A 14,572-nucleotide genomic window follows, 5' to 3' on the forward strand; every position below is an offset into this window, starting at 1 on the left:
TCAGATGAATACGTGGCTAGAGGAATGGTGCAAGGGGGAGGGTTTCAAATTCCTGGAACATTGGAACCGGTTCTGGGGGAGGTGGGACCAGTGCAAACTGGACAGTTTGCATTTGGGCGGGACCGGGACCGATGTCCTAGGGGGAAGTGTTTGCTAGTGCTGTTGGGGAGGGTTTAACCTAAAATGGCAGGGGGTTGGGAACCTGTGCAAGGAGACAGAGGAAAGGGAAGCAAGGATAGAAACAAAAGACAGGAAGGAGAAAAGCAAAAGTGGAAGGCAGAGAAATCAAGGGTGTAAATCAAACAGGGCTACAGTAAATAATAATTCTAAAAGGACTAAGAGTGTAAGAAAAACAAGCCTGAAGGCCTTGTGTCTTAATGCGAGGAGCATTCGTAATAAGGTGGATGAATTAGCTGCGCAAATAGATGTAAATGGATATGATGTCATTCGAATTACGGAGACAGGGCTCCAGGGTAACCAAGGCTGGGAATTCAACATCCAGGGCTATTCAATATTCAGGAAGGACAGGCAAAAAGGAAAAGGAGTTGGGTAGCATTGCGGGTTAAAGAGGAGATTAACACAATAGTAAGGAAGGATATTAGCTCTGATGATGTGGAATCTGTATGGGTAGAGCTGAGAAATACCAAGGGGCAGAAAACATTAGTGGGAGTTGTATACAGACCCCAAAACAGTAATGCTGAGGTTGGGGATGGCATTAAATAGGAAATTAGAGACACGTGCAATAAGGGCACAGCAGTTATCATGGGTGACTTCAATCTACATATAGATTGGACTAACCAAATTAGTAATAATACTGTGGAGGAGGAATTCGTAGAGTGTATACGGGATGGTTTCCTGGGCCAATATGTCGAGGAACCAACTAGAGATCAGGCCATCTTAGACTGGGTATTATGTAATGAGAAAGGATTAATTAGCAATGTTGTTGTGCGAGGCCCCTTGGGGAAGAGCGATCATAATATGATCGAATTCTTCATTAAAATGGAGAGTGAAGTAGTTGACTCAGAGACTAGGGTCCTGAATTTAAATAAAGGAAACTACAGTGGTATGAGGCGCGAGTTGGCTAGGATGGATTGGGGAATGTTACTTAAAGGGTTGACGGTGGATAGGCTGTGGCAAACATTTAAAGATCGCATGGATAAACTACAGAATTTGTTCATCCCTGTTTGGCATAAAAATAAAACAAAAAAGGTGACTCAACCGTGGCTAACAAGGGAAATTAGGGATAGCATAAGATCCAAGGAGAGGACATATAAATTGGCCAGAAAAAGCTGCAAACATGAGGATTGGGAGCAGTTTAGGATTCAGCAAAGGAGGACAAAGGGATTAATTAAGAAGGGAAAAATAGAGTATGAGAGTAAGCTTCCAGGGAACATAAAAACTGACTGTAAAAGCTTCTATAGACATGTGAAGAGAAAAAAATTGGTGAAGTCAAGCGTAGGTCCCTTGCAGTCAGAATCAGGGGAATTTATAATGGGGAACAAAGAAATGGCAGTGTAGGAACTGGGGTTCCTAGCTGAAGGATTGAGGTTGACTCAGAAAATCAAAAACAATAAAATTTAATGAACAAATGAAGCTGTACAGGAAACTGTAGGATACAATGCAAATAGGTCTGGTCTGCTTGAAAGCCTCTCTGGAAACTGCTAGAAGGTTCCGAGCTCAACTGCTAGCAGGTTCCGAGCTCAACTGCTAGCAGGTTCTGAGCTCTACTGCTCGAAGGTTCCGAGCTCTGACGTCATACGTTCGTCCCGCCATTGAGAGATCACGTGACGACGGCATGACGTCATCACGCGAAGTACAGGAAAGAAGCCCTAGTACAGTTAACAGATACATTAAAGGTGCAGCCCCCAGCTGTACTACATTGTTGTAAAAGGAATTATATACAATTGTCCATAATCCTCTGGTGGTTCTGCCACGAGACCAATTAAATACATACTTTGGTTCTGTCTTCACAAAGGAGGACACAAATAACCTTCCAGAGATGTCGGGGAACATAGGGTCTAATGAGAGGTTGGAATTCAATGAAATCAGTATTTGTAGGGAAATGGTGTTAGGAAAATTGACGGCATTGAAGGCCGATAAATCCCCAGGGCCTGATAATCTACATCCTAGGGTACTTAAGGAAGTGGCCCTAGAAATAGTGGATGCATTGCTGGTCATCTTCCAAAATTCTAGAGAATCTGGAATAGTTCCCATGGATTGGAGGGTAGCTAATGTAACCCCACGATTTTAAAAAGCTGGTAGAGAGAAAACAAGGAATTATACACCGGTAAGCCTGACATCGGTAGTGGGGAAAATGCTAGAGTCCATTCTAAAAGATGTAATAGCAGAGCACTTGGAAAACAGTGACAGGATCGGACAAAGTCAACATGGATTTACAAAAAGGTAAATCATGCTTGACTAATCTACTGGAATTTTTTGAGGATGTAACTGGTAGAATAGATAAGGGAGAACCAGTGAATGTGGTGTATTTGGACTTTCAGAAAGCTTTCGATAAAGTCCCGCATAAGAGATTGGCGTGCAAAGTTAAAGCACATGGGATTGGGGTAAGGTACTGACTTGGATAGAGAACTGGTTGGCAGACAGAAAGCAAAGAGTTGGAATAAACAGGTCTTTTTCCGAGTGGCAGGCAGTGACTAGTGGGGTACCGCAGGGATTGGTCCTTGGACCCCAGCTATTCACAATATATATTAATGATCTAGACGAGGGAGCTAGATGCAATATCTCCAAGTTTGCAGATGACACAAAGCTGAGTGGGCGTGTGTGCTGTGAGGAGGATGCAGAGAAACTCCAGTATGATTTGGACAGGTTGGGTGATTATACTGCATCTGCCCAATGTGGATAAATGTGAGGTTATCCACTTTGGTGGCAAAAACAGGAAGACAGATTATTATCTGAACGGGAAAAGGGGAAGTGCAACAAGACCTGGGTGTCCTTGTGCACCAGTTGCTGAAGGTAAGCATGCAGGTGCAGCAGGCGGTTAAGAAGGCAAATGGTATGTTGGCCTTCATAGCGAGAGGATTCGAGTACAGGAGCAAGGATGTCTTGCTGCAGTTGGGCAGGGCCTTGGTGAGACCAAACTGAGTATTGTGTGCAGTTTTGGTCGCCTTATCTGAGGAAGGATGTTCTTGCCATGGAGGGAGCGCAGCGAATATTCACCAGACTGATACCTGGGATGGCAGGAATGATGTATGAAGAGAGATTGGGTCGATTAGGCTTATATTCGCAAGAGTTTAGAAGAATGAGTGGGGATCTCATTGAAACTTATAAAATTCTAACAGGACTAGACAGACTAGATGCAGGAAGGATGTTCCCGATGGCGGGGGAGTCCAGAACCAGGGGTCACTGTCTAAGGATAAGGGGTAAGCCATTTAGGACTGAGATGAGGAGGAGTTTCTTCACCCAGAGAGTGGTGAACCTGTGGAATTCTCTACTGTAGTGTATGTGCCTTTAAAGTCAGAACTACTTTTACAGCTCCTGTATGCTGTAGTACCGGCAGTGACAACACCGGTATATAAGCTTTGCGCATGCCTCTGTACCCCCAGTCTTGAGACTACCCTCCTCCAGTAAAGACCTGGTTATTGTTAATGTACAGCATCCGTGTGATTATTTAATAACAGCATATCCTCTGAATCGCGGATCCAACAGTGGCGACGAGTGTCGATTCGAATCTACCTGCAACATAAAAAAAAAGTCGAAGCCAGGAACACGGGCGTCGACCACGAGCAACCGCCCAGCCGTAAGGCAGAGATTGAACTTCGCAGGGGAGGCTGTGGAGAGCCAGGCTTGGTTTCCCAGCCACGACGAGCAGCAAGAGACCGATGACAGGTCCAGCGCAGACCCTTCCCGAGCAGCGGCGGCTGGAGCCGACCGACGGCGGAGAGAAAGCCGAGCAGCGTCGATGGGGTAAGACAGAGGGTGAAGAGCGCAGGGCGCAGCCGGGGGTTGAACACTGAGCGGCGTCGAGAAAAAGAAAACAAACCGGAGAGAGAGAGGGTAAAGAAACAGCCGGGTTCTAGACTGAGCGGCGTCGAAAAATATAAAAAGAACGCGCAGAGCACAGCCAGGGCTCACGGGCTGAACAGGGTCCGCGGGGCGAAGAAAGGGGAGCGCGGGAGACGCCATTGAGCCGCGGAGAAGAAGGAAGAGCGCAGGAGATGCCATTTTTAGAAGCCGCAGCGGAGAAGAAGGGCGAGCGCGGGAAGGAAGGAAGGAAAGCGCGGGAGACGCCATTTTGTGCCAGCGGAGAAGGGGAAGCGCGGGAGGCGCCATTTTTGACAGTTACCTCACACCCAAGGATGCCGAAGAGTGGCAGTATCTCTACGTTCGACAATGAAGTCGAAGATTGGGCGACATATGTGGAACGTATTGAGGTGTACTGCAGGGTGAATGAAGTGCCAGATGCTAATAAAGCACTGGTTCTGTTAAATTCCATGGGTGCAAAAACTTATGGGTTACTGCGAAATCTAATAACCCCAGAGAAGCTGGTAAACAAGAATTTTGAAAGCATAGTAGAAATCCTACAGGACCACTTAAACCCCACACCGCTGCTGATAGCAGAACGATTTAAGTTCCATAAAAGGAACCAACACAAAGACGAAAGCAATGCGGAGTACCTAACAGAACTGCACAAGCTATCGAAACACTGCCAGTTTGGAGCGGGACTAGCAGATACGTTAAAGGGACAAGTTTGTGTGTGGGCTACAAAGTGAAGGAACCCAGAAACGGCTTCTATCAGAAAAGGATCTTACGCTGGACAAAGCTTTCAGTATGGCAGTATCACAGGAAGCAGCCGCAAGGGGCGCTGCAGAGATACAACGGAGACCGCAAGAATGTGGCACCAACGAAATGACCTATGGAACAGGGAAGTGCTATCGCTGCGGCAGAACAACACATGACCAGAAAGATTGTTGGTTCAAGGACCAAGTGTGCAGACAGTGTGGGAAAGCAGGACACATAGCAAGAGTCTGCAGGTCTGGGAAGAAAACCAACAGTAAGAAATCGCCACAGGAGAAGTACAAAAAGGTACACCAGGTGATGGACAGTGGTTCAGACGAACAGAAAAGTAACACAGACTCCGGAAGCAAGGAGCTGGGTTGTCTGAAACTACATAAGGTAACCGAAATGGAGGATCACCAGACCATCTGGGTTACACGCAAGATAGACGGAGTCCAAGTGAAAATGGAATTGGACACAGGGTCAGCTCTAACAGTCATAAATCAAAGAGACTACAAGCGGCTATTTTCACACATACCCTTGAAAGCTACAGAGATTGTCTTGAAGTCGTACACGGGGCAAAAAGTCTACCCCAAAGGAAAAATAAGGGTGAAAGTGATGTATAAAGGCCAGGAAATACCTAAAATGGATATATATGTATTGCCAGATGGAGGACCACCACTGCTAGGACATGAATGGATCTGGAAGATACAATTAGATTGGCATTCCATACAGGCACTGAAGGTTGAGGCCAAAAAGGATGACGACGTCACACCTGGACGACTGTCAAAAATGCTAACTGACGCAAAAGAAGTGTTCCAGGAGGGACTAGGAACACTAAAAGGAATAACAGCAACAATTAAAATAGAGGAAAATGCAAGCCCAAAGTTTCTGAAGGCCAGACCAGTGCCTTATGCGATCAGACCAGCTGTCGAAGCAGAGCTGGAAGGGTTGGAACGTTCAGGAGTACTGTCCAAAGTGGACTGGAGTGAGTGGGCTACACCCATCGTTCCTGTAATGAAGAGGTCATTGAGTAATACGCCTGGGGAACCAAAGAAGGTCCGCATCTGTGGGGATTTTAAGGTGACAGTGAACCCAGTCCTTCACACGGTACAATATCCGCTTCCACGAATTGAGGATATTTTCGCCTCGCTATCTGGAGGTAAATGCTTCACCAAAATTGATCTAGCCCAGGCGTACTTGCAAATGGAGGTAGAAGAAGCTTCGAAACAATACCTTACGATCAATACTCATAAAGGTCTCTATCAATACAACCGGCTGGTGTTTGGAGTAGCCTCGGCTCCGGCTATCTGGCAAAGGGCGATGGATCAGGTCCTGCAAGGGATTCCAGGGACCCAGTGTTATTTGGACGACATCCTGGTCATGGGCGAAAATGACGGTGATCACCTCGCCAACTTGGAGAAGGTGCTCACCAGATTAAAAGGAGTATGGGCTATGAGCTAATCGCCACAAGTGCGAGTTTTTCCAGAAACAGATCTCGTATTGTGGCCACGTCATCGATGAAGAGGGGTTACATAAGTCCCCTGACAAGATTGAGGCAGTAGTCAAGGCTCCAGCACCGGAAAATGTGTCACAACTGAGGTCGTTCCTCGGGCTGGTAAACTACTACCACAAGTTCTTACCAAATTTGTCTACGGTATTACACCCACTGAACACCCTACTGCAAACAGGGGTACCATGGAAGTGGGATGACGAACGTAGACGAGCTTTCCAGAAGTGTAAAGTATTGATCACATCAAAAGAGGCCCATTTCAACCCAGCACTACCAATTCGTTTGGCATGTGATGCATCACCCTATGGTATTGGAGCGGTGCTGTCGCACAAATTCCCAGACGGGGTGGAGAGGCCAGTAGCCTTTGCGTCTCGGTCACTAACCTCAGCCGAGCGCAACTACGCCCAGATTGACAGGGAGGCCCTCAGCCTAGTATGGGGAGTAAAAAAATTCAACCACTATCTGCATGGGCAGAAGTTCACCTTGCTGACTGACCACCAACCACTTGTCTCCATCTTTAATCCTAAGAAGGGCGTTCCAGTGATGACTGCACAGCGGTTACAAAGATGGTCCATGTTTCTAGGGCGAATCAATATGAAATAGAATATAAAGGCACGAAACAGCATGGGAACGCTGATGGGCTATCATGCCTGCCACTGCCTACTGTGGAGGAAGCACCAGCAGTGGACCCTATCGAGATATTTTATTCGTCAATAATTGAACGATTGCCAGTAACAAACGCGGATATAGAGGAGACCCGAAATGATCCGACGCTGTCGCGGGTATATGAATTGACAGTGAGGGGATGGCCAACACATGGCGACTCACTGTTGCCAGCATTCTCATCCAGAAGAGAACAGCTGTCAGTATGCCAGGGGACAGTGATGTGTGGATCCAGAGTGGTGATTCCACCCAAGTTAAGGGAGAGAGTGCTAAATGAGCTACATGAAGGTCATCTGGGGGGGGGGAGTGAAAATGAAAAGCCTTGCTAGGGTGGCCGGGAATCGATCAACAAATCGAAGACCAAACTAAGAGCTGCTTAGGATGCCAGAAGGTCCAAAATGCACCACCACATGCCCCTTTACACCCATGGGAGTGGCCCTCCTCTCCATGGCAACGGGTGCATATTGATTTCGCTGGTCCATTCATGGACTCAATGTTCTTAATAGCAGTGGATGCTCATTCAAAGTGGCCTGAGGTGATAAAAATGTCTTCAACCACTACAGAGAAAACGATTGCAGTCCTACAGACCATATTTGCCAGAAACGGTTTGCCAGAGCAGATTTGCTCTGATAATGGACCACAATTTGTGTCCGACGAGTTCCAAAAATTTATGAAAAGGAATGGGGTAAGGCATTACACATCCGCCCCGTATCATCCAGCCACAAATGGATTGGCTGAGAGGTTCGTACAAACCTTTAAGAAGGCGATAAAGGCCATGTGCGACGATGAAATTCCACTACAGCATAAGATGGACAATTTCTTATTAGCCTACCGAAACGCAACACATGCAGTTACCAACCAGACCCCGGCCATGATGTTATTTAACCGAAGGTTGAGATCTCATCTGGACTTGCTCAGACCAAATGTGTGAAGAAATGGTGAGGACAAACAATTCCAGCACATCAATGAGAAGCCGACAAGAAGCTTCAATGTAGGGCAACCAGTCTTGGCCCGTGACTATCGAACAGAGAAATGGCAACCCGGAACGATATGTACAAGGCAGGGGCCATTAATGTACACAGTGGATGTCGGGGAGAACATTGTGAGACGCCACGTCGATCAGATCTTAGCGTCACAGGAACGCGTCAACCCCATGTCTCGAGTACCTGGGGATGAACCCGACATACCCGTAGCATCTACTTCAGACCCAGTAGCAGTGGAACCCGATGAACTACCCGATGAAAAGGGGTCAGAATCGCCTCTGCTCCAAGAACAAGAACCTCCGGAAAGGCGCTATCCCAAAAGGGTCAGGAAGCCGCCCCAAAGACTGAATCTATAAATGGACTTTTGTTGTTTAATGTACATGTTGAAATGTTAATTGTTATTTGAATATTAGGGGTATTACTAATCTAAAAGGGGAGGAATTGTAGTGTATGTGCCTTTAAGTCAGAACTACTTTTACAGCTCCTGTATACTGTAGTACCGGCAGTGACCACACCGGTATATAAGCTTTGCGCATGCCTCTGTACCCCCAGTCTTGAGACTACCCTCCTCCAGTAAAGACCTGTTTATTTTTAATGTACAGCATCCGTGTGATTATTTAATAACAGCATAGCCTCTGAATCACGGATCCAACATCTACCACACAAGGCAGTTGAGGCCAATTCATTAAATATATTCAAGAAGGAGTTAGATATATTTCTTAAGGCTAAAGGGATCAAGGGATATGGAGAGAAAGCAGGGATAGGTTACTGAATTTGGATAATCAGCCATGATCTCATTAAATGGCGGAACAGGCTCGAGGGGCCAAATGGCCTACTCCTGCTCCTATCTTCTATATTTCTATACAGGGCAATGGGGGGAGAGTGGGCAGTGGGATTAGTTTGGATTGATACAGGGCTCTGGGGGGAGAGCGGGGCAGTGGGATTCACCCGTTTTTCAGTATATCATTTCAACATTTTCTCCTCCAATTTTCCTTTCTCCTACTTTACCCCTTCTTTCCTGGTGTGATGACATTTGCTGTGGTACTGCTCCATTGTCACCAGTACAAACAATGTGCCACCAATCTGACCGTTCCTTGGGCCCGAATGAGTGCAAGTGGCCCATATCACTAACAACAACTCGCGTTTATAAAGCAGGCTCCGACTTGTAGGGAACAAGGATCTCGCCTTTGGGAGTCTGAAACGCAGAACCCAAAATTCAGAAGAGGCCGTAATTCCAGGCGGCTTCCTCTGTCAACCCCCAGAGAGGTTCTCCCTGCTAGAAGCAGGTCCATTGCTGGTTTTCAGCTTCAGTTCCATTCCTGTCTGTAGAGCGGTGGCCACATTTGGAACATAAGACAACCCACCTTCAAAAAGGATATCAATTCATTGGAAAGGGTTCAGGTAAGAGTGGTACTGAGGCCTCCCAGTTACAAAAATTTGACTCCCAGATCTAAAACTGATTTCATTTGAGCAAAGAACATTAGAAGAGGCTTGATTCAGGTGTCTGATATGGTGAAAAAGCATGGAGAATGTGACTATAAAGAAACACTTGCATTTATATAGCACCTTTCACGACCTCTGGACATCCCAAAGCGCTTTACAGCCAATGAAGTACTTTTTAAAGTGTAGTCACTGTGATAAAGTAGGAAACGCAGCAGCCAATTTGCACACAGCAAGCTCCCACAAACAGCAACGTGATAATGACCAGATAATCTGTTTTAGTGATGTTGATTGAGGGCTAAATATTGGCCAGGACACCGGGGAGAACTCCCCGGCACTTCTTCGAAATAGTGCCGTGGGATCGTCCACCTGAGAGAGCAGACGGGGCCTCGATTTTACGTCTCATCTGAAAGACGGCACCTCCGACAGTGCAGCACTCCCTCAGCACTGCACTGAGAGTATCAGCCTAGATTTTTGTGCTCAAGTCTCTGGAGTGGGACTTGAACTCACGATCCTCTGACTCACTGAGCCACATATTTGAGGCTTCTGTTAATCTACAGATAATATTCTGAAACTGGTATCTGGGAAATGTGATGCACGTCCAGTGAGGAAACAGAACCATCTGCTTCTCTCAACAACTTGCATTTATATAGCACCTTTAACAAAGTAAAATATACCAAGGCGCTTTACGGGAGCGTTAACAAAGCCACATAAGGAGATATATGGGCAGGTGACCGAAAGCTTGGTCAAAGAGTAGGTTTTAAAGGAGCATCTTAAAGGAGGAGAGTGAGGTAGAGAGGTTTAGGGCGGGAATTCCAGAGCTTAGGGACCGGACAGCTGAAGGCACGGCCGCCAATGCTGGAGCGATTAAAATCAGGGATGCGCAAGAGGCCAGAATTGGATGAGTGTAGGGTTGTTGGGGCTGGAGGAGGCTACAGAGATTGGGAGGGGCGAGGCCATGGAGGGATTTGAAAACAATCGAGGCGTTGCCATGGCAGTTTCACAGTCAGTCAATCTACAACAGGTGCACCCCCAATCAGATGAAGTAAGACAAAATATTTTAACGGAGATTATACTAACAGAATAGACTTGCATTTCTACAGTGCCTTACCACATTGAAACTGCTCAGAGGGCTGGCTTCACTCAATGGTGAAGGGCAGTGACTATAATGTTATGAAATGTGAACTAAATTCACTTCTCGGCAATAACGGCCCAGTGGAGCTTTCTTTGTCTCTCCTGCGACGCTCTTTATAACCATTCTGTGCTTGCTGTTGTAAATTGGACTTTTGCACCAAGAGCCTCAGCTAGTTTGACCGAACAGAAAGTTTCTTTTGAGCGCCTTCTAGTGGCGCCTTGTGTTGTAAGCAAACTTCACAGACATTTCAGACATGTTTAACAAGCGCCTGAGAAGAACCTCAATTGACAAGACAACCCATATTGCAAAAGAATACATTTAAATACACCATAGATGATTGATCACTAAACAGTCTGATTTTTTTGTGTGGGGGTGAGGGCTGCAATTAAATAAATTGAAGTCCACAATTAAAGTTTTCCTGTGAAATTTGTTTGGCGGGACACCACCCCGAACACCGTTAGAGCTTTTTAGTCCAAGGTTTAAAGCACCTGAAAAGAAATACATTCGCAGGGATGTGACTGAAGGCATAAAGAGGAGGTGTATAATAGGTGGCGGAGGCTTGGCTTCAAACTCAGCTGGGTTTAGTTACAGGGGGACAGACTGAAGCTGGGCAAGGTGCTGACACCCAATGACCCAGCGCTCACACTGACCGTCTGATAGACACCTTGCTGCTCCATTGCAACTCCCCTCCCTTCCCTCCTCCCTTCCCTTCTCTCTCCCCCTCTCTCTCTCACAACCATCCCTTTCTCTTTCATTTGCTTTCGCGAATAAATATTATAAAGTACGATATGCAAAAAAAGTGGGCTTTTTTTTTTTAAATGCCCAATTACCCTGTCGTGCAACACGGGTCTTTGTTGGTCAGTCCCTATCTCCGAGATCTTTACTCACCCTCCGTGACAGTCAGGTGCAAGGTGGACCGCGGTCCCAGCTTTCTCCGACCTCTCTCCCCAGATGTGCGAGGACTGTGCAGGACAACTGACCGTCGCCCCCCAGGGGGGAGACAGGGAGGGTTTCCGAGTTAAAGCCTTGTGCCACCGGGCCGGTGCAACTGTTCCTTTAATCCCACCGCGAAGTTCTTGATCCTCACTGCCCAGCCCAGCCCAGAACCTGCGCCGAAAGCTTCCCGTCTCCCTCTGACTGATAATGAATGGGACGCGATCGATTCTCCCCTCCCTCTGGAGACCCGGCGATGGAGGGAGGGAAAGGGGGCAATTTACCCGCCTGAACAGCTTTGGTTGGGCAAAGTAAATAAATCATCCACTTATTTACACTGACTTAAGTATAGCTGAAAGAAAAAGACAAATGCCTTTGTTGGGCTCCCCATACTTGCTTTAACCAGCTTGCTTCAACAGTAATCCTGTAATTGTCGTTACCTGCAATTCAATCTCACTGTTGGAAGCCAACACTTTTTAACCCTTTGTAATGCTGGCATCAAACTTGCTGCTCTGTACTGGGGCACATTGCAATGACCCTGGTGTTATTCCTTGGGGATCGCTGCAGACACACACTTACTGTGATGGGTTGAGGTTTTTTTTGAAAGTGGAGGCGTTCATCCTGCTTAAAATAAACAGGTTAGTGTCTCTTCTAATGTAACAGAGATTGAAAGAAAGACCTACATTTCTATAGCGCCTTTTGCAACCACCGGATGAGCCAAAGTGCTTTACAGCCAATGAAGTGTAGTCACTGTGGGAAACGTGGCAGCCAATTTGTGCACAGCAAGCTCCCACAAACAGCAATGTGACAATGACTGGATAATCTGTTTTTAGTGATGTTGATTGAGGGATAAATATTGGCCAGGACGCCGGGGATAACTCCCCTGCTCTTCTTCAAAATAGTGCCACAGGTTCTTCTACATCCACCTGAGAGAGTAGGCGGGGCCTCAGTTTAACATCTCATTTGAAAGAAGGCACCTCTGACAGTGCAGCACTCCACTGGAGTGTCAGCCTAGATGTTTGTGCTCAAGACTCTGGGGTGGGGCTTAAACCCACAACCTTCTTGACTCAGAGGTGGATGTGCTGCTAAATGAGCCGCGGCTGACACATTGCAGGTGAATGTGTTACGTGTCCAAATTTTAGTATCAAGTAATTTCAAGGTCAATGTTTTTAACCCATGTGAGAACTATGGTCTATGAGTGTGTGTAGTAATATAATGGCCACACACACACACACACACACACACAGAGAAAGCTATAGCTGGTTTGGAATCCGTGTTAATAGAAAATAAGCAAAATCAGCAGACTCTCCCATGGCATTGCTCACAGTAGCGGCAAATTTCCCTCGGTCACAGCCAGTGCATGTTGCAAATTTGAAACACACGCTTCCCTCGATTTATATGTGGGTGAGACTCCCACCGGCAGTGCAGGTTCATATTACCCCTGGTGACTCAGACTAAGAGAGAATAAAAGAAGGTCTAAGATAGGTTTACAGTGCATATGTGTAAATGCATGAAGTGTGGTAAATAAGGTTGGTGAGCTGTAGGTGCAAATAGCCACATGGGAATATGATGTCGTGGTGATAACGGAGACCTGGCTCAAAAAAGGGTAGGATTGGGTACAAAATATTCCTGGATATAAGGTATTCAGGAAAGATAGGGAAGGAAAGAAAGGAGGTGGGGTGGCAGTATTGATTAAGGAGAATATTACAGTGCTGGAGAGAGAGGATGTCCTGGAGGGGTCAAGGACAGAATCTATTTGGTTAGAGTTAAGAAACAACAGAGGTGCCATTACACTACTAGGTGTATTCTATAGGCCACCTATAGTGGGAAAGATGTAGAGGAGCAAATTTGCAGGGAAATTACAGCGAGGGTGCAAGAACTATAGAGTAGTGATAATGGGGAAATTCAATTATCCCAACATAGACTGGGATAGTAATAGTGTAAAGGACAGAGAGGAGGAAGAATTTCTGAAGTGTGTTCAGGAGAAATTTCTTGATCAGTACGTTTCCGGCCCAACGAGGAAGGAGGCATTGCGGTAATTACAGTGGAGTCTCCCTGCTGTCTGCCACAGGGAAAGTCATCACAAGAATTCTCCTCAATCACCTTCTCCCAGTGGCTGAAGAGCTCCTCCCAGAGCCACAATGCAGATTCCGCCCACTAAGGAGCACAATGAACATAATCTTCACCGCGCTTCAACTACAAGAGAAATGGAGGGAACTGCACCAACCACTGTACATGGCCTTCTTTAACCTTACAAAGGCCTTCGACATTGCCAACCATGAGGGATTATGGAGTGTCCTCCTTAAATTCAGCTGCCCTCAAAAGTTTGTCACCATCCTCCGCCTGCTTCATGACGACATGCAAGCCATGATCCTGACCAGCGGATCCACCACAGATCCAATTCACGTACGGACCGGGGTCAAGCAAGGCTGTGTCATCTCACCAATGCTCTTCTTGATCTTCCTGGCTGCAATGCTTCATCCCACCCTCAGTAAGCTCCCTGCTGGAGTGGAGCTAATCTACAGAACAAATGGGAAACTGTTCAACCTCCGTCGTCTCCAGTCCAGATCCAAGGTCATCCCATCCTCTGTCATCGAATTACAGTATGCAGATGACACTTGCGTCTGCTCACACTCTGAGGTCGAATTCCAAACCAACGTCAACACCTTCACTGAAGCGTATGAGAGCATGGGCTTTACACCGAACATCCATAAGACAAAGGTCCTCTACCAACCTGCCTCCGCCACACAGTACTGCTCCCCGACTATCAAAATCCATGACGAGGCCTTGGACAACGTGGACCATTTTCCATACTTCGGGAGCCTACTGTCAACAAGGGCAGATGTCGATGACGAAGCCCAACACCACCTTCAGTGTACCAGTGCAACCTTCGGTCGCCTGAGGAAGAGAGTGTTTGAAGACCAGGACCTCAAACCCAGCACCAAGCTCATGGTCTACAGAGTAGTAGTGATACCCGCCCTCCTGTATGCTTCAGAGACATGGACCATGTACAGCAGGCACCTCAAAGCACTGGAGAGGTAACACCAATGCTGCCTCCGCAAGATCCTGCAAATCCATTGGCAGGATAGGCGCAACAATGTCAGTGTTCTCGCTCAGGCCAACATCGCCAGCATCAAAGCTTTGACCACGCTCGATCAGCTCTAATGGATG

General features: G+C 46.8%; 1 protein-coding gene across 2 annotated transcripts in view; it reads right to left on the bottom strand.

Moving 5' to 3' along the window:
• shank2b (SH3 and multiple ankyrin repeat domains 2b) overlaps nucleotides 1-11,722 on the bottom strand; it is a 1,331,733-nt gene extending 1,320,011 nt beyond the window's left edge. For both annotated transcript variants that reach the window (XM_086008225.1, XM_086008224.1), the window contains exon 1: nucleotides 11,357-11,722. The gene's annotated coding sequence lies outside the window, so the exon portion shown is untranslated. The remainder of the gene's footprint in view (nucleotides 1-11,356) is intronic.
• Between the last annotated feature and the right edge of the window lie 2,850 nt (nucleotides 11,723-14,572).

The sequence above is a fragment of the Somniosus microcephalus genome, chromosome 15, assembly GCF_052327205.1.
Source record: "Somniosus microcephalus isolate GS21.2 chromosome 15, FLI_Smic_1.0, whole genome shotgun sequence".
In the NCBI taxonomy this organism is placed as follows: Eukaryota; Metazoa; Chordata; class Chondrichthyes; order Squaliformes; family Somniosidae; genus Somniosus; species Somniosus microcephalus.